This window comes from Schistocerca serialis, chromosome 8, assembly GCF_023864345.2.
Source record: "Schistocerca serialis cubense isolate TAMUIC-IGC-003099 chromosome 8, iqSchSeri2.2, whole genome shotgun sequence".
Classification (NCBI taxonomy): Eukaryota; Metazoa; Arthropoda; class Insecta; order Orthoptera; family Acrididae; genus Schistocerca; species Schistocerca serialis.
The window spans coordinates 479,057,721-479,075,802 of NC_064645.1; positions in this window are offsets into that span (position 1 = coordinate 479,057,721).

An 18,082-nucleotide genomic window follows, 5' to 3' on the forward strand; every position below is an offset into this window, starting at 1 on the left:
AAGCCCCTCATTCCTTACCTTATCAGTCCACCTAATTTTCAACATTCGCCTGTACCACCACGTCTCAAATGCTTCGATTCTCTTTTGTTCCAGTTTTCCCACAGTCCATGTTTCACTACCGTACAATGCTGGGCTCCAAACGGACATCCTCAGAAATTCCTTCCTCAAATTAAGGTCTTCTCTTGGCTAGGGATGCCATTTTTGACAGTGCTAGTCTGCTTTTCATGTCCCCATAGCTTGGTCCGTCGCTGGTTACTTTGCGGCCTAGATAGCTGAATTCCAACTTAATCCACTTCGTGCCCATCAGTCCTCATGTTAAGTTTCTCGCTCTTTTCATTACTGCTACTTTTATTACTTTCGTCTTTCTTCAATTTACTCTCAATTCATATTCTGTACTCATTAGACTGTTCACTTCAATCAGCAGATCATGTAATTCATCTTTACTTTCACTGAGGACAGCAATGTCATCAGCGAATCGTACCATTTATATCCTTTCACCTTGAATTTTAATTCCACTCAAGCACCTTCCTTTTATTGCTTCTTCGATGTACAGCTTCTACAGTAGAGCCGGCCGAAGTGGCCGAGCGGTTCTAGGCGCTTCAGTCTGGAACCACACGACCGCTACGGTCGCAGGTTCGAATCCTGCCTCGGGCATGGATGTGTGTGATGTCCTTAGGTTGGTTAGGTTTAAGTAGTTCTAAGTTCTAGGGGACTGATGACCTCAGATGTTAAGTCCCATAGTGCTCAGAGCCATTTTAACCATTTTTCTACAGTAGAGGCGTAAGACTACCTCCATAAAAAGGTTGGCCACCAAGGGAGACAAGGGGAACCCCGTCATCACTAAGATCTGCTCCAGACGAAGAAGTCAAAGTACTCCCATGGCCGCGGCAATTGACAACGCCGAAGACAGCTGAGTTCTGCAGTTACATCAGCGAGGGCGCTGCTGGCGGGCGGTGTAGTTCCTCTGTCATTATGATTTTGACGCATGCGCGGAATACTCGCTGCACGCTATATATTACGGAACGGAGGGCGTCTTCCATCTCCGGCGGTACCTCGCTACGAGTACCGCCCTTCGGTTTGTGATTTCGTGCACTAATCGAAGCGTTAGGGTTGCAGGTGCCAGCCAGCCAGCCAGCCAGCCAGCCTGCCTGCAGCAGTCCAGCCAGCAGCAGCAGCAGCAGCAGCAGCAGTCCGGCCAGCCAGCAGCAGTCCATCCTGCCAGCAGCAGCAGCAGCAGTCCGGCCAGCCAGCAGCGGTCCAGCCAGCCAGCAGCAGCAGCGGTCCAGCCAGCCAGCAGCAGTCCCGTCAGCCAGCGGCAGCAGCTGCGGCGGCGTCGGCGGCCCTCTCCGCGGCAGCAGCAGCTGCGGCGTTCCAGCCAGCAGTGACCAGCGCCAGCAGCATGGGACTTCGGCGTCCGTCTTCGTCCCTCTTCGTCCGTCTTCGTCCGTCCCCGGTTTTCCTCTCTCGTTTTCCGTCCTGTACTGTCTTAGTTTCTACCTGTCGTCATGTCAGGCCCCATCACCACTGCCACTACTACCACCACTGCCATAGTTTATACTTCACCCTCCGCCGCCACCACCACCATTACATGGTGTGCCCAGTCGCCCCCCTCTTTCCATCCCTCCTCTTCTAACTCTCCCTTCGCCCGCATTCTTCGTCGCCCCCTCCCCAGCTTCTTCCTCCCGCACCTCTACCTCTGATCCCTTCCCCCCACTCCCCCAGCCTGTCACTGCAGCACCAGCTTGGGTGGTGGCCCGACGGGCCACTGCCCATGCCCAGCTCTCCATCGCCTTCGCCATCACCGCCACCGCCATCACCGTCGCCATCGCCTTCACCGTCACCATCTCCGGTGCCGACTACTGTGTCCACGCCGGGACCTGCTACTTCCCGCCACCTCCCTATAGCTCCCGTCCCTCATATCACCACTCACCCTTCAGCCACCCTTAAACACCCTAGTGGCACCACCACCTCCTCCACTCCCAAAAAGGCCCCGCCCCATCCTCCTTCCCCACCCCCAGGATGCCATGGATGTCTCCCCGCCTGGCCCTGCTCCCTCTGCCTCCTCCTCCTCCTCCTCCTCCCCTCCCTCTTCCTACAAATACGTCCTCTCTCGTTCTGATCTTTCCCTCCTCGAGGCCCGGAAACTCTCTCTCCTTCTCCGCCAACACTTTCCTGGAGCCCCTCCATCTCCCTCCTCACTCCCAGAAGAGACTCGGTTCTCATCTCTTCCCCCAGCCCCACCCTCCATACTGACATCCTCTCCTGCATACCCATCACCCGGTTTGGCCCCAACACCTCCCTCACCCCTGCTCCTTCCCCATCTCCTACCCGCCAACACCAACCCCTGCGTCGTCCACCTACCCTCACCGCCGTGATCACTCGGCTTAGTCTGACGATCATGGAGGAAGAGGTGTTGGCGGAGCTCAAGACGCATCCCTCGCTGGAGGCTTGGGCGGTCTGCCGCATTTTTAACTCCACCGGCCCCACCCGCCTTGTGTGGGTTTTCTCAGAGGACACCCACTCCATTGACCGCCTCCTGAAGGAGGGTGCCCTTCTCTTCAACCAACGCTACAAGGTCGACCCCTCCCGTTCCCCTCCTCACTTCCTCCACTGCCAGAAGTGTCTCCACTACAATGCACACACAACAGCTGAGTGCCACAAGGCCCCCACCTGCCCGTATTGTAAGCAAGCGCATTTCCTCTGGCAGTGCCCTAACCTTCAGTCCCCTCCCTCCAGTAATACCTGTAATCTCCCGCATCCCACCTACTCCCAAAAATGTATAGCCCGACCCCCTCCGACCACTCCTGAACTCACCATCCCTGTCCGTCCTCTGGATGCCCCAACCCCTCCTGGCAATTCCCTTCGTCCCCCGCCCCCCCCCCCCACCGCTGAGGACGTCATCAGGTTCCTCACCATTGTTCTGCAAAACATCCACACTTTCCAGTGCCCTCACACCCTCCAACAGATCTCCCTCGCCACCCATTCCGTCTTCCACCTAAAAATGTATGCCACCTACTCCCACAACCAGGCCCATTTTACCTTCTCCCGTCTCGACACCCTCGTCTAAATCCCTGTCATGGCTCGACAGCAACGTATCCTGTTCACCAACATCCTTTCCCTTCCCACCAACAACAACCTCTTCATGCGCACCCTCGCCACCCACCGCGTGGATGCATTCCTCCTTAATTAAACCTTTATTCAGCCCCACCACACCGTTCACACCTCGCCCTACCTCCTTCACCGCTCCGACAATCCCTTCCCGATAGCACGTGGCAGAGTTGTCATTGGTCATCACCATCAGATCCCAGTTTGGCTCCAACCTCTCCTTCCCGACCCCACCAAACACCTGATCCTTAGTCTCTTCTTCCCTGGCCTTACCCATCACCTGCGCCACCATCTATGCCCGCCCTTACACCCCTATTCCTTTTGACTTCCTCTCCCACATTGACCGTACCTTCTCCTGCTACGTGATCGCCGCCGACCTCAACATCCACAGTCGTTTCGCCGCCCAGTTACAGGTGGCATTGGTTCCTCTCCTCCCTCCAAGGTGACCTCGTCCCCATTCCCCAGCACACCTGCCCCAAATCCAACTCCACTCCTGATGTTGTCCTCTCCTCCCCTAACCTCCTTGGCCGCATAACGGTGGATGTCCTAGACCCCATTGGTAGTGACCATCTCCCTGTCCTCCTCACCGTTTCAGACGTTCGTCGCCCCCACCCCAACCCCCGTCATGACCCTCCCCCGAAGTACGTCCATGATTATTCCCGTGCCGACTGGAATGCCTACTGGGATACCCTCTCCACCCAGGTCGATGGCCACCCCGTCACCTACCGCCACCCTGATGATATTACCCATGCCACCTCCTTTCTCCAGCAGACCTTGTCTGAGCCCGTGGAGGCCCATGTCCCTACTGTCGCCATCCACCCCCACCGTCCTACCTTACCCCCACAGGCCATCCTCCTCCTCCATGAATCCCACCATCTCTACCATGCCTTCCTCCACACGCATGACCCGGACACACTACGACGCCACCAGCAATTCCAGTGACACATCCGAAACTTGCTCGTGGCTAAGAAACGCTGGGACTGGCGACAGACATACACCCGTTTAAATGCTACCCTTCCTATAAACTCGCCCAAGTTCTCGTCAGCCTTCCTTTGCATTACCGGAACTAAACCCTCCCCCCTCCTATCCTCTTCTCCATGATTATCACCCCTTCCCTGATACCCTTAGTAAGGCCAATCACTTTGCCTCCTAGCTCTCCAATGTCTTTTCCATCACTGACGATACCCAGTTCGATTACTCCCTCTTCCCGGATGTCCGTGATCGAACTGACACCTCTGTCCCCCCCCCCCCCCCTTGCACCTGGTTTCCAGTACTTGCACAACATGACACACACAGAACTCAATGACCCTATCACTACACAGGATCTCATTGCTACACTCCGCATAAAACGCAACATCGCTCCTGGTCACGATCGTGTCACCTACCACTGCCTTTGTGAAGCTCCTGTCTCTTTCCTCTCCACACTGGCCAGGCTCTACAATGTAGTACTGTCCACCGGCTACTACCCCGACCTGTGGAAAACCTCCCGTATCCTGATGTTCCTTAAACCTGGTAAACCGCGATCTGCTGTCTCCTCCTACCATCCCATCAGCCTTACCTCAGTCTTCAGCAAGGTCCTGGAGTCCATCCTCGCCCACTGCATCCACCAGCATCTCCACCAACACCGCATCCTTACCGTTACCCAGTGTGGCTTTCGGCTGTCCTTCTCTTCCAATGACCTTCTCCTTCATCTCACTCATCTCCTTTCCGAACAGCTTAATTCCTGTCGCTCCGCTATCTTCCTCTCCCTGGACCTCGAACGTGCCTATGACCGCGTATGGCATTCCGGTCTCCTCTTCAAGCCCCAAACCTTCACCCTTGCTATTAATTACGCCCGTCTGATCGGCTCCGTTCTCTCCCAATGTCCTTCCTACGTCACCATCCATAACACGGATTCCTACACCTTTTTTACCTACGCCTTTGTGCCCCAAGTCTCCGTCCTCTCCCCCCTTCTGTACCTTTTGTATACGGCGGATATGCTGCCGCCATCACCCCCTGTCACCTTCTCCAGTTTGCCGATGACACCGCCTTCCTTGCCCTTGCCCCCACCCTGCAGCGTTCCCAACACCTTCTCCAATCCCATCTTGACCGGTTCACTGCTTGGTGCAACCAGTGGTTGCTAAAGGTCCATCCCTCCAAAAACCAGGCGATCATTGTAGGCAAAACCACCCTTTCCTTCCGCCTCCTCATTTCTATCTAACCATCTATGGCCATCCTATCGCCCTCACCCCTACCCTTCAGTACCTTGGCGTCACCCTCGACCGTCGCCTCTCCTGGGCCCCCCATCTCCGGACAATCCAAGCCAAGGTACGCTCCCAACTCTGCCTCCTCAAGCTCCTTTCCGGCCATACGTGGGGTCTGGACCCCTCCATCTTACTCCACACCCATAAATCCCTCATCCGCCCTATCCTCTGTTACGCCCATCCTGCCTGGGTATCCACCCCCCCCCCCCCCCCGTACCTTTTACAAATCCCTTCAGATCCTTGAACGCCATGCTCTCCGCCTCGCCTATCGCATCCGTCTATCCTCCCCCACATGGATCCTGTACGACCTAATTCCGTTCCCCCACCTCCTCCTTTTCTTCGAATGGATACGGATCCTCTACACCTCCTGTGAACTCGATCCTCCTCACCCACTTGTCTCACCCATCCTCTCCCACCCCCACCCACTGCTGCGCCTGTATTCCCATGTCCCACCTGCTCTCCATCTCTCCACCCTCCTTACCCTCTCTGAAGGTGGCTTCCGCCAGCTCCCCCTCCCTGATGATGCCCTCCTCCCCTCCATCTACCCCTCCTACCAACTCTGATCCTCCCTCCCTCTTCCTGTGTTTGTTCCTTTGGGCACTCTCCCTCCCTTCTCTTCCCCTTCCCTCCCTCCTCCCTTTCTCCCCACTCCTCCCCCGGGCTTCCCCTACCCCCATACCTCTACTCCTAGTCTCATCTCCTCTGCCATTGGCATCTTTGCTCTCCCCTCTCCCTCCCCCTCACCCTTCTTCCCCTCTTGGCAGGTCGCAGGACTCGCACACATTACGTGGACATCCGCCAGAGATCATCGCCATCCGTTTCTCGTGTGTGCCGTCGTGTTTTGTGTTTAGTGTTCACCGCCACGCTCCAACGTTCACGTGTGCCATCACTATCATCAGTGTTTGTGCGTCGTATCAACAGTTTGTCGTGTGGATTATCATCGAGTGTGAACGGCTTCATGTTTTTTATGTTACTGTGTCTACTGGTTTTTTACTCGCCGATTGTTCAAACTCGTGTGTCCTCTTTTTTTTATCATTGCTAACTCTTGGGCTGAAGAGCGGTGTAATGTGCTGCTGCCAGCCTACCTGTTGTACAGATATCAAAATCATAATAAAGAAAAAAGAAAAAGGCGTCTTCGTCAGTCTACGATGACTCACCTGAGCATGGCTGGCAGTTGTCTAGTCGAAATATCGTGGATGGAAGCTAATGACGACCGGCTGCTAGCCCGAAATCTTTTTGAATAACAATGCATTCTTTCACAGGCCTGTCGACCCGGGAGGGTGTGGCATCAGTCTGGCTGGGCGTGAGGTGAGGATTATTGAAAGCCTAAACTCCAGCCTGCCAAATTTTCTGAAAAGCCGCCTGTCCGCTCTGCCTTTGAGACAGGCCACCACACGTTAGCGAACGTACACCCAGCCTCAATTCAGAGCAGACAGAAATTACTCCTGGCCAGCAAATTAACTCATGCAGATATGCTGCTTAAAGTACATTGACCACAGTCTACCTCTTATTAAAATCTCCTTCTCCGAGGATATACTGACTGATTCATAACTACGTTGTCCGCCCCTGGTAGCTGAGTGGTCAGCGCGACGGAATGTTATACCTTACTGCCCGGGTTCGATTCCCGGTCGGGTCGGAGATTTTCTCCGCTCATGGATTGGTTGTTGTGTTGTCCTTATCATCATCATTTCATCCCCATCGACACGCAAGTCACAGAAGCGGAATCATCTCGAAAGATTTGGACCAGGCGAATGGTCTACCCGACGCGAGGCCCTAGCCACACGGAATTTCCATTTATAACTGCGTTGAAAAGTTAGAATATGTAAAGTCTGATAAGTGAAATGGAGATTGTCTGAAAGAACAGAAGCCTTTCAAAGTCATGGTCTTCCTCTCTATTATGCGCGCCAGTCGACAAACACTGATAAGCCAGAACATCATGACCACCGGCCGAGTATCGATATAAACCAGGTGGTAGCAGCTTCACCTGGCGAGCAATGACTGCTAGTTAGTGCACGTAGTATCAGTGAGCGTGCTGTCCGTGTGTAGAACGGGGAAAACGCGCGATCTGGCTGAGTCTGACCGAGGGCAGATTTTGATGGCAAAGACGCTCAGCACGAGCATTTCGGAGACTGCACGACTTTTCGGATGTTCGACGAGTGCTATGGTGAGCATCTTCATCACATGACGAAACCAAGCTGAAACCACTTCGAGGAGTCGTGGAGTTGGGCGGCCACATTTCGTTACAAATCTCAGATGTTGTAGGCTGGGTAGATTGCTAAAACAGGACAGGCTGTGAACTGAGGCGGAACTGACTTCAAATTTTAACTCTGGGCGGGGTACAAGTGTGCCTGAACACAAGGTGCATCGGACACTCCTAACAATGGGTGTCTGCAGTCGACTACCCATGCATGTGCAGATGTTAACACCACAACATCAGCAACTATGACTGAAATGGGCACGTGGCCATCGACACAGGATGTTGGCGTGGTGGCAGAACGTTGCATGGTCTGATGAAGCCCGATACCTTTATCATGCCGAAGGGAGGATGCGAATTAGTTGTCTTCCAAGGCACAGCTTCTTGACACCTGTACTGTGCGAGGGAGAGAAGATGGAGGCGACTCCATTATGCTCTGGGAAACGTTCACGTGGGCATACATGAGTCCATTGCAGTTCATGCAAGGCACCATGATAACCAAGGAACATCGTAGGCTGGTTTCAGTCCACGTACACCCCTTCATGCCGATCATGTTTCCCGACAGCAGTGGCAACTTTCAGCAAGATAATGCTCCATGTCACAGGGCAAGGTGTGTGATGGAGTGGCGCGAGGAGCTCAGAGGCGAGTAACTCGCCAGATCTGAACCCAATCGAACACGTCTGGAATGTGATTGAACGTTGCGGCAGAGCTCCGCACCCCGTTCCAGGAATTTACGGGAATTAGGTGACCTGTGTGTGCAGATTTGGTGTCATCTCCCTACAGCGACCTACAAAGGCCTCATTGCTTCCATGCTACGACGTGTCGTTGCCGTTTCTATGTGAAAGGTGGAGATACCGGCTATTAGGTAGGTGGCGATAGTGTTCTTGCTGATCAGTGTACGTATGGACACAAATCAGCTGGCGTGGGTCTCGCAGCAGAGTAGTGTGGAAAGCTATCATTGACAGCACTCACAGAGTGTCTAATGGGCAGAACCGCTGATCCAGCTATTTATCTACTGGCCAGAATAGGCCAGATCAGTCAGTTCTCAGGCTGAGATCAACTAACGCAGACCTGGATTTCGCATCACGTCGTGATTTTGGTTCCTTGTGCTAGCTGTTTGGTCATTTGCGCTGGTAATGTTTTGTGCTTTTCTCCGTGCCAGTTTCTATGTAGTGTACAGAACCTGTGCTCCCCCGTTGAGTGATCCACACACTGATGTTATCTCTTCAACGATCCAGCTCCCTGACTTCCATGTCGAGCATATACAATCGGCTGCAGTAGTGACATTTGTACTGACATGACGGTTTCGCAGCGTTGTCACACTTCTGGAGATACGGAAGTGTTTACGGCGTATTTTCTTATGCATATGACGCTTTATTTTCTTTTTTTTTTTCATTGTCTTCATTTGTGGTCGCCTTGAACCCAATAGTTTTGCAGTGCTGGCAGGAACTGTAGAGCCCGCAGAAGCAGTAACAGCAACTGCAGCAGAAGCAGTCGCGTGAGTTTGTCAAACAGAATGTGGAATTGATCCACCACTCTAACGCCGCGTTGCTAGTGGGCCAAGTGCCGGCGGAGAAGCAATCTCTCCTGCCGAGCCCAGACGCCATTCGTCAGCATCGACAAGTCTGCGGGAAGGTTCGGAAAATTAGATGCGCCGCTAGGTGAAGGCTACCAAAGAGGCAGCTGAGGAGGCCGTCTTGTTATCATCTAGCAGTGAGGGATTGTGTGAAATCTTGCAAAATTTGAAGCTCTCTGCTGAGCGTGAGAAAGTTTGAGGAAGAGTTTATCCCAGGCAACAGTGTCAAAAGCTTTTCTGTCCTTTCCGTAATATAGCCTTCGAACATGTTTCCTTCATACAACTTTACATATACTTCTTCCACCTTTCAGCTTTCCCTCTGTGTTTTAGCACTCTCTTGCCACCAGATTTCTTGACATTCATAGAGGTGCTTCTGTTTTCTCCAAAGGTTTCTTTTAGTATCCCTTAGACGATTTCATCATCATGTATGCTTCTAATGCCTTGTATTTCATTCTCTAGCTGTTCCTGCTTTACAGCTTTGTACTTCATCTATATCTAATTTTATATGCAACAGTATTCCCTGGCTGACGAGAGAAGTTTGAAAGGGTGCGGAAACGTCAGGGTCTCGGGATGACCTGGTAGGGCTCGTCAAAAATCAAAGACAACTGCATGATGAACCATGTGGTGGTAACTGGGTGGAAATGTGACATGGATAATCGACTTCGAGAAATCAGAAGTGATGCGGATATCAAAACCAGAGAAACCTATGAGGATAGCTGTCGACATTCGAGGACTGGAGAATGTGATTCAGTTTACGTACTCGGGAAGCTTTCTGACGGAGGATACCGACTGCACAAATGAAGTTCGAGCAAGAATCGCCATGCCCAAAGTCGTAATCATCAAGAAGAGGATTCTGCTGACCAGCAAGTTGAGCTTGGAATTAAGGAAGAATCTCGTGAGGTGCTACATATGGAGCATTGTACTGTAAGGAGAAGAGACGTACACCGTGAGAAAAATGGAGAGAAAATACCTGGAAAGCTTTGAAATGCGGTGCTAGAGAATAATAGAGACGTTCAAGTGGACAGATCCAGTGATAAACAACGATGTGCTGAGAAGAGTGGGAGAGAACAGAACTATTCTGAATACAACTCTTCAGAGTAAGGCCAATTGAGTTGGGTGCATACTTGACGTCAACAAAAGGAAGGTCAAACGAACTAGACGAGGAAGAAAAAATATTCAACACCTGGATGACATGAAAGATGGGGGAAGATACAGCAGAATGAAGGAAGAAACTGAAGACAGGAAACGTTGGTTTCAGAAATTATCCGTAGTAAGACACAGACTTGCCACTAGGCAGAATACTAGGTAAAAGTAATTCCCTTTTCCCTGCTCCACTTGATTTTTTTTTTTTGTTCCTACTTTTATCAGTTAAACTCAGTATTTCATGTCTTATCCAGAGACTTCTACTCGACTCTGCCTCATTGTCACAGTTGTTCCTCTCCTACCATCGCTGTATCATTTCTCTCAGCTACTCATTCACGTTATTTGGTGTTTCTTTCCCCTGTTTAAGTCAGTTGTTGCATGATTCTCCCTTTGAAGCTCTCAACAACTACTCATTCTTTCGATTTATCCATGTCCCATCTCAACAGTTTCGTATCTGACTGCAATTTCTTCGCCTTCATATCCAACAAATTATGCCCAGAGTTCACAAATGTACCGGAAAATTTTGTATAGTTTAAAGACATATTTCTATATATGAGTCATTCCGTTGTCTCTTCCAACATACACATCTTCCGTGATCCTTAACCATGCGTTAGCTACAATTTACTAGTGCTCTATGCAAAACTCTGCCGGGTTACTTCCTTTCGCAGAGTCCATGTTCTCCTATTATTTATCTCTCTTCGATCGCTTATTATAGTATTACAATCCGTCAACACAATTAAATTGTCGGCTTTCTTAACGATCTGATCAATTTCTTTTACCTCACAGCGCCAGTACATCCCTTCAGTCTCTTCATTATCTGCGGATCCAGTAAACATATGAACGAGTACTAAAGCGATGGGTGTAGGCTTTTTGTATATCTTAGCTATGATATTACATTCATTATGCTATTGTGAATGCGGGGGAACATACACGGGAACGCCAAAGAAACTGGTATAGGCATGTGTACAGGGTGGTCCAAAAGTCCGGAAACGCCCTCATAAAATTCAAATGGAGTAGCAAACAAGGAAACAGAGTCCCTATACAAGAGGAACGGAAAATGGAAAGCTTTATAGGCTATGCCACCAACATGGCGGCCATCTTGGAAGCCGCCATCTTGGATTCAACTCCAAAATCTTAAATGGGAATGTGGTCATGTGACATATCAAACAGATAGAGAATTTCAACAGAGAAACAATGCCGTTGTTATTTTAAACATAGCTTTATTCATTCTCGGGTTATAGCCAGTACATGTGGCAACGGTGGGACGCTCGATAGCATGTGTGTTATGTGCCGAAGAGACATTACGCCGATGTTACACAGTCCCGAAAGATCACCAACAGTAATAGGAATGGCTCGATATGTTGTCCATTATTTTGGATAGTTAATGCTATCCTACGAACCCAGTCCTGATGAACTTTGACCAACACATCTGACTGAATTTGACCACACGCATCAACAATGCGCTGCTTTAGACGATGCTAATCCCTTATTTTCACAGAATAAACCAGTGCTTTGACATGACCCCAAAGAATAACATCCAAATGAGTCAAATCTGGTGAATGTGGTAGACCACTCCACAGCGCCCCTACGACCAAGCCACTTTTGAGGGGACTGCACATCCAGGTATGCTCGCACATTGTGCCCATAATGTAGTGGGGCTCCATCATGCTGGACGAATTCCGGAAATGTCCCGTCCTCCGTTAACATCGAGGGAAACACTTCTTCATCCAATAACCTCAGATAACCATTGGCTGTTAACATACCATCAATAAAAAAAAGGTCCAACGACTTTGGTACCCCACACACCACACCAGACCATTACTTTTTGTGAGTCGGCCGTTTTGGAAGCATCAAGCCAGTGTGGATTTGTGTAGCACCAGTATCTGTGATTCTGCTTGTTGACTTCACCATTGATAAAGAAATAGGCTTCATCACTGAACAGCACCTGAAAGGGGAAACGTGGGTTTATCTGCAGCTGCCGTGTCACCCCTTCTGCAAACTGTACCTGACGGTCTGGGTAACCCTTGTTCAGGTGTTGAAGTAGCTGAACTTTGTACGGGTGCCATTTGTGCTGCGATAAAATTCGCGGTTAGGAGGTGCGGCAAACCCCACATTCTTGTGACAGGCGACGAGTACTCCGTCACGGACTCTTGCTAAATGATGCCAACACGATCACTGTTGTTGCTTCATCGGTGGGGGATTTTGGTCTTCCTTAGGTTTGTCTGTGACAGAACCTGTTGCTCGGAATTTAGCCAAAAGCTTGGCAACTGCGCTGTGAGTGATGGGCTGTCTGGTTGGGTGACGACTGTTGAAATCCTCAGCAATAACCGGTGTGCTTCTTTCTCCTGATATCAAGGTGATTTCAATGCGTTATTCATGTGTTAATGGCATTTTGTATCCTGTAAATAAGGAAACAATGATTAAAACGTTAGCATGAGTAAATGATACCTAACAGTTAAAAACATGTAACATATCAGGCATGGGATAGTCACTTTGCACCGTTTCAGACTCCATTTTATGACTTCTCAGCACGTAATACTCACGCTGCCGAACGTCCCACTGCTGCCGCAAGTAATTGTTTATAACCAAAGAATGAATAAAGCTATGTTTAAAATAACAATGGCATTGTTTTTCTAGTGAAATTCTCTATCTGTTTGATATGTCACAGGACCACATTCCCATTTGAAATTTTGGAGTTGAATCCAAGATGGCGATTTTCAAGATGGCCGCCATGTTGGTGGCATAGCCTATAAAGTTTCCCCCCTCCCGTTCCTCGTGTGTAGGGACTCTGTTTCCTTGTTTGCTACTCCATTTGGATTTTATTAGGGTGTTTCCGGACTTTTGGACCACCCTGTATTCATATACAGAGATATGTAAACAAGAAGAATACGGCGTTGCGGTCGGCAACGCCTGTATAAGCCAAGTTTCTGACGCAGTTGTTAGATCGGTTTCTGCTGCTACAATGACAGGTTATCAAGATTTAAGTGACTTTGAACGTGATGTTATAATCGGCACAGGAACGATGGGACAAAGCATCTCCGAGGTAGCGATGAATTGGCCATTTTCCCGTACGACCACTTCACGAGTGTACAGTGAATATCAGGAATCCGGTAAAACACCAAATCTCCAACATCACCGAGGCTGGAAAAAGATCCTGCAAGAACGGGATCAATAACGACTGAAGAGAGTCGGTCAACGTGTCAGAAGTGCAACCATTCCGCAAATTGATCCAAATTTCGATGCTGGCCAATCAACAAGTGTCAGCGTGGGAACCATTCAACGAAACGTCACAATATGGGCTTTCGGATACGAAGTTACACTCGTGTACCCTTGGATGACTGCACGACACAAAGCTTTACACCTCGCCTGGACCGGTCAACACCGACATTGGACTGTTGGTGACTGGAAACATGTTGCCTGGTCGGACGAGTCTCGTTTCAAATTGTATCGAGCGGATAACGTGTACGGGTACAGAGACAACCTCGTGAATCCATGGACGCTGCATGTCAGCAGGGGACTATTCTGACTGGTGGAGTCTCTCTAATGGTGTGGGGCGTGTGCAGTTAGAGTGATAATGATCCCTGACTTGTCTAAATACGACTCTATGACACGTACATAAGCATCCTGTCTGATCACCTGCGTCCATTCAGATCCATTGTGCATTCCGATGGACTTGGGGAGTCCCAGCAGGACAATGCACAATGCGACACCCCACAGGTCCAGAATTGCTACAGAGTGGCTCCAGGAGCACTCTTCTGAGTTTAAACTCTTCCGCTGGTCACTAAATTCCCCAGAAATGAACATTATTGAGCATATCGGGGAGACTTTGCAAGGTTACGCATTTACGAACAGCCCTGCGAGATTCATGGTGTGAATTCCCTCCACTACTACTTCAGACGTTAGTCGAGTCCACCCCACGTTGTGTTACGGCACTTCTGTGTACTCGTGGGGGCTCTACACGATATTGGGTAGGTCTACCAGTTTCTTCGCCTCTTCAGCGTATATACATTTACTGAGTCATCCTCTTGATATCAGGAAGCTTTTTCCCATCTTACGGGAAAAACAGTATAACAAACAACAGTCTAATTTTGTGGAATTTAAATATGTCACATGAAATTGCTTAGGGTATCTCTATGTGACAATTTATATGGAAGTGCTCTGAGTGCTTGTTTTACTTTTCCGTTTTAGTGATAGGTGTAGACCGGATCGTTTGGCAGCTCCTCATACTTTGTATGCTTTGGGGTTGCGGAAGTTACGGAATGAGGAAAGATAAGACGTAAGGGAACAGCGGTAAGGCAGAGTGGGGGGCGGGGGGAGGGGGGTTGGAGTGAGGGAGGGCCACAGCCTCGATGCTAGACTGGCCTGCGTGGCTGCTGTCCATAAATTCTTATCGGCATCTGCTTCGATGGTGTTTTTATGGTAATGTGCCGCTGATTAACTTTTTGTGCGTGTCATGTAATTTAGTGAAGGAAGCTGAATGTGATGCGCTGAAGCGGAATAATTTATAATTTATTCCATAAATTGTGCCTATCACCACCAGAATCTCCTAACAGCCACCAGCACCATCGTATTTTAGGGGCAGGAAGAAACCTTTCGCTTTTAAGATCATTTTGGTTTCACTAGCAAATACGATACTTGACGTTCTTGCGGTTTTCCGTGCTATTGTCATTCGTCAGACAGGTTTCAGAAGTCCTCAGTTTCTGTTTATGCTGCACCATTTTCGTGGTATCTTCACACTTGCTTTGCCCAGCGTCATCAACAACTTTTAAAAGTGCTGCTCATGGTTTTATTTGACAGTATGTAATCAGTACATTTCCTTTAACTGCTATATCATTTAATATCTGAATTCTTAGCGTAAGTTCTACCAATCAGAGACACTTACATCACTACTTTTTACTCAGTTGAATAGAAAAATCGTGATTTCGTATGTTCTTCTTCCTCTTTAATTTTAACGTATTTTATTGTATCACAGTTCAGCTGGTTCCAGTCCTTCTTTGTTTTCAGAAAGATAGAGATGACGACATTGTGAAAGTAGAAAGATCTATGAATCAGAAGCAGTACCAGTGCATACATCAGTATCATGCAATACGAAGTGAATTGCACTTAATAGGGTAAAGGTTCACCTTACAACAGCATAATGACCCAAAAAATCGGTCGGCATACTGTACGAACTACACTGTATCAAAGGAAAAACGGAAAATACTGAATTATATGGTATGGCTGTCTGTGAAGGAAACGGTTCCTGGAGATTTACTATGACTGTGAATTTGTAATCAGAAAATGTTTAAAGATAAACTGCATGAAGTAATTTAATATTGTGTAAACCCCACAAACTCCTTTTACTTCTGGAAACTTCAAAAGCACAATTCTGTTAAAATCCTGATGATAAAATCCTTTGCCGGCCCCGGTGGCCGAGCGGTTCTAGGCGCTTCAGTCCGGCACCGCGCGACTGCTAATGTCGCAGGTTCGAATCCTGCCTCGGGCATGGTTGTGTGTGACGTCCTTAGGTTAGTTAGGTTTACGTAGTTCTAAGTTCTAGGGGACTGATGACCTCAGATGTTAAGTCCCATAGTGCTCAGAGCCATTTGAACCATTTTGATAAAATCCTTTGATAGTGGAAAACAGTAAAACACTCTGAAACTAATTTGATAAATAATGAGACAGTATAACGTAATTTTGCTTCCCAGTAACAATTAAACCCAGATAAATTTGCACATAAATATGAATGAGTGGGAATATGACATTAAGCGGCATGTAAACAGAGATCGCGTACTTTGACTGCTGTCATATTCAAAGTTCCCTCTAATACGCTAACTTGAACCAATGTCGATTAAGCTACTTCTTTGTAATTGCTCGGTGCAAATAACTTCAATGGCAGATGCCTCAACTTACACGTTTGGCCACATTTCGAAGTGCAACACATAAATTCTCCTGTCTAAATTACCGTATATACACTTCTAAGCACACCCTTCCAAAAGACACATACAACGCTTAACCAACTAGTACAAATTCACTGAAAAACAAAAACGAATAAATGATGGCAGTAACCGCTGGTCGTGGTGGTGTCAGCAATCACTGAAGGTGAACAGACTTAACAATACACTACTTTTATTTACAGAGAGAAAAATTAAGAGATAGTCTATCACAAAGCAGAGAGAATTTAAACTGGTTGCAATTGTGTTCCTCGAAGGGAAGAGTGGTTTTGAGTCTTATCTGTTCTGGGTCGGCATGATGTGGCGACGACGGTAGAAGCAGTTTCGTTGCTGATATGAATCTTCTGAGTTAATCCAGTCGTGTCCTTGGCATTAAAATATCCTATTTCCTTAAATCCTGTTTCGGCTGGCTGAGGTAATATGTTGCGTAGCATCCATTTGACCTAGTCCGAAACAAAGTAACAGTTTATGCAGCAACCTGAAGGTCGTATTAGTTCAACTGCAACTTTCACGCACGATGGTTGAGCACAGTCCCCATGACTTGCTTAAATTAACACTCCATTTGCTATAATTTGCCAACTGTGAAGTTAGACAGTCCATCGACAGTTAATGTTCCCACGAGAACAGTCACTTACGTAGCAACACAGTACACAGTTCCCACATTGGCTGTTAGTGTTTTAGCATACGACATATATCGTACTCAAGAAATTGAGCAATATTAAATTCACAGTTTATGCAGTGCAGCTCAATTCTAAACCGACGACAATACTGTCTCTTCACGAGTGCATTGTCACTGCCACAAGTATATTTCTGCAAAAACCAACAGCGTTTGCGTAATACAACTTCCGCTTAGAATATCCATCATCAAGTCAAATTTCGAACCGGCCTAGCACAAGAAAGTTCGCTATTAATATCGCGTTAAATGCACACCATTACTACACACAGTACTTGCTTCCATATCGCCGTGCTTACGCGCCATCTGCGACTGTATGCATCAATGTTCGACCCGACAGCTATCGATACCTCTTTCGCTTCACTGTTCTTACAACACTTCTGCCTACTGTATTAAGTTTCACACAATACATTTAATAAGACTATTGGAAAGATCATCAGGATGTATGGAATCATATAGATTCACGATACCTATAAAAACTGATTGACCGCATGCCTCGAGTTTGTGAGGCCGTCATTAAATCCAACGGAGGATACTTTGAGGAAAGTGAAATATAATGATTGTGATTGTATTATATATGTGGAAGTTAACATAATTATATTTTATGAGAAGTAATGTTTGATTTGTGCTGTAAATCTGAAATAACAACGTCTATTGAAATTAATGAGCGGTAGTGTAAGTTAAACAAGCTTACTGACGACGTGGCAGCATGTAGTAACGAAGTAAGTACGTGAGACTGTTATCAGTTCAAATGATAGTGCAAATGCCATATACTGTACCAGTCTCTCGTCACTAACGTTTTTTTTCTTTCTTTTAATTGTTCACGATTACAGTGCCAAGTGTGAAAGAAACCGGGACGATGAGGTTCATCAGATCAAAGTGATCCAAGAATGTCGACTACGTATGCTGGTAACACAGCGTTTTGGCATAGTAGCGTAAGAATTTATTTAAAAACTAATTATTAATTTCAGAGAAGCTCACGATATTTCTGTTGGCAGCATTATATACTCTTCAAATATTGTAGATTTCGTTGTCTACTGAGATATCATAGTATCAAGATGAAAACTCTTTTATCTTATTGCTTGCCGTATTCTGTTGTAATTTTCTAAATCGGTTTTTTTCAAGTATAAGGAAAGTAGAAGTGTCGAAAATATAAATAAGTATGAGGACCAAGTTCCAGCGAAGAGAATAGCGACCATATGTAAGAGTCATAAA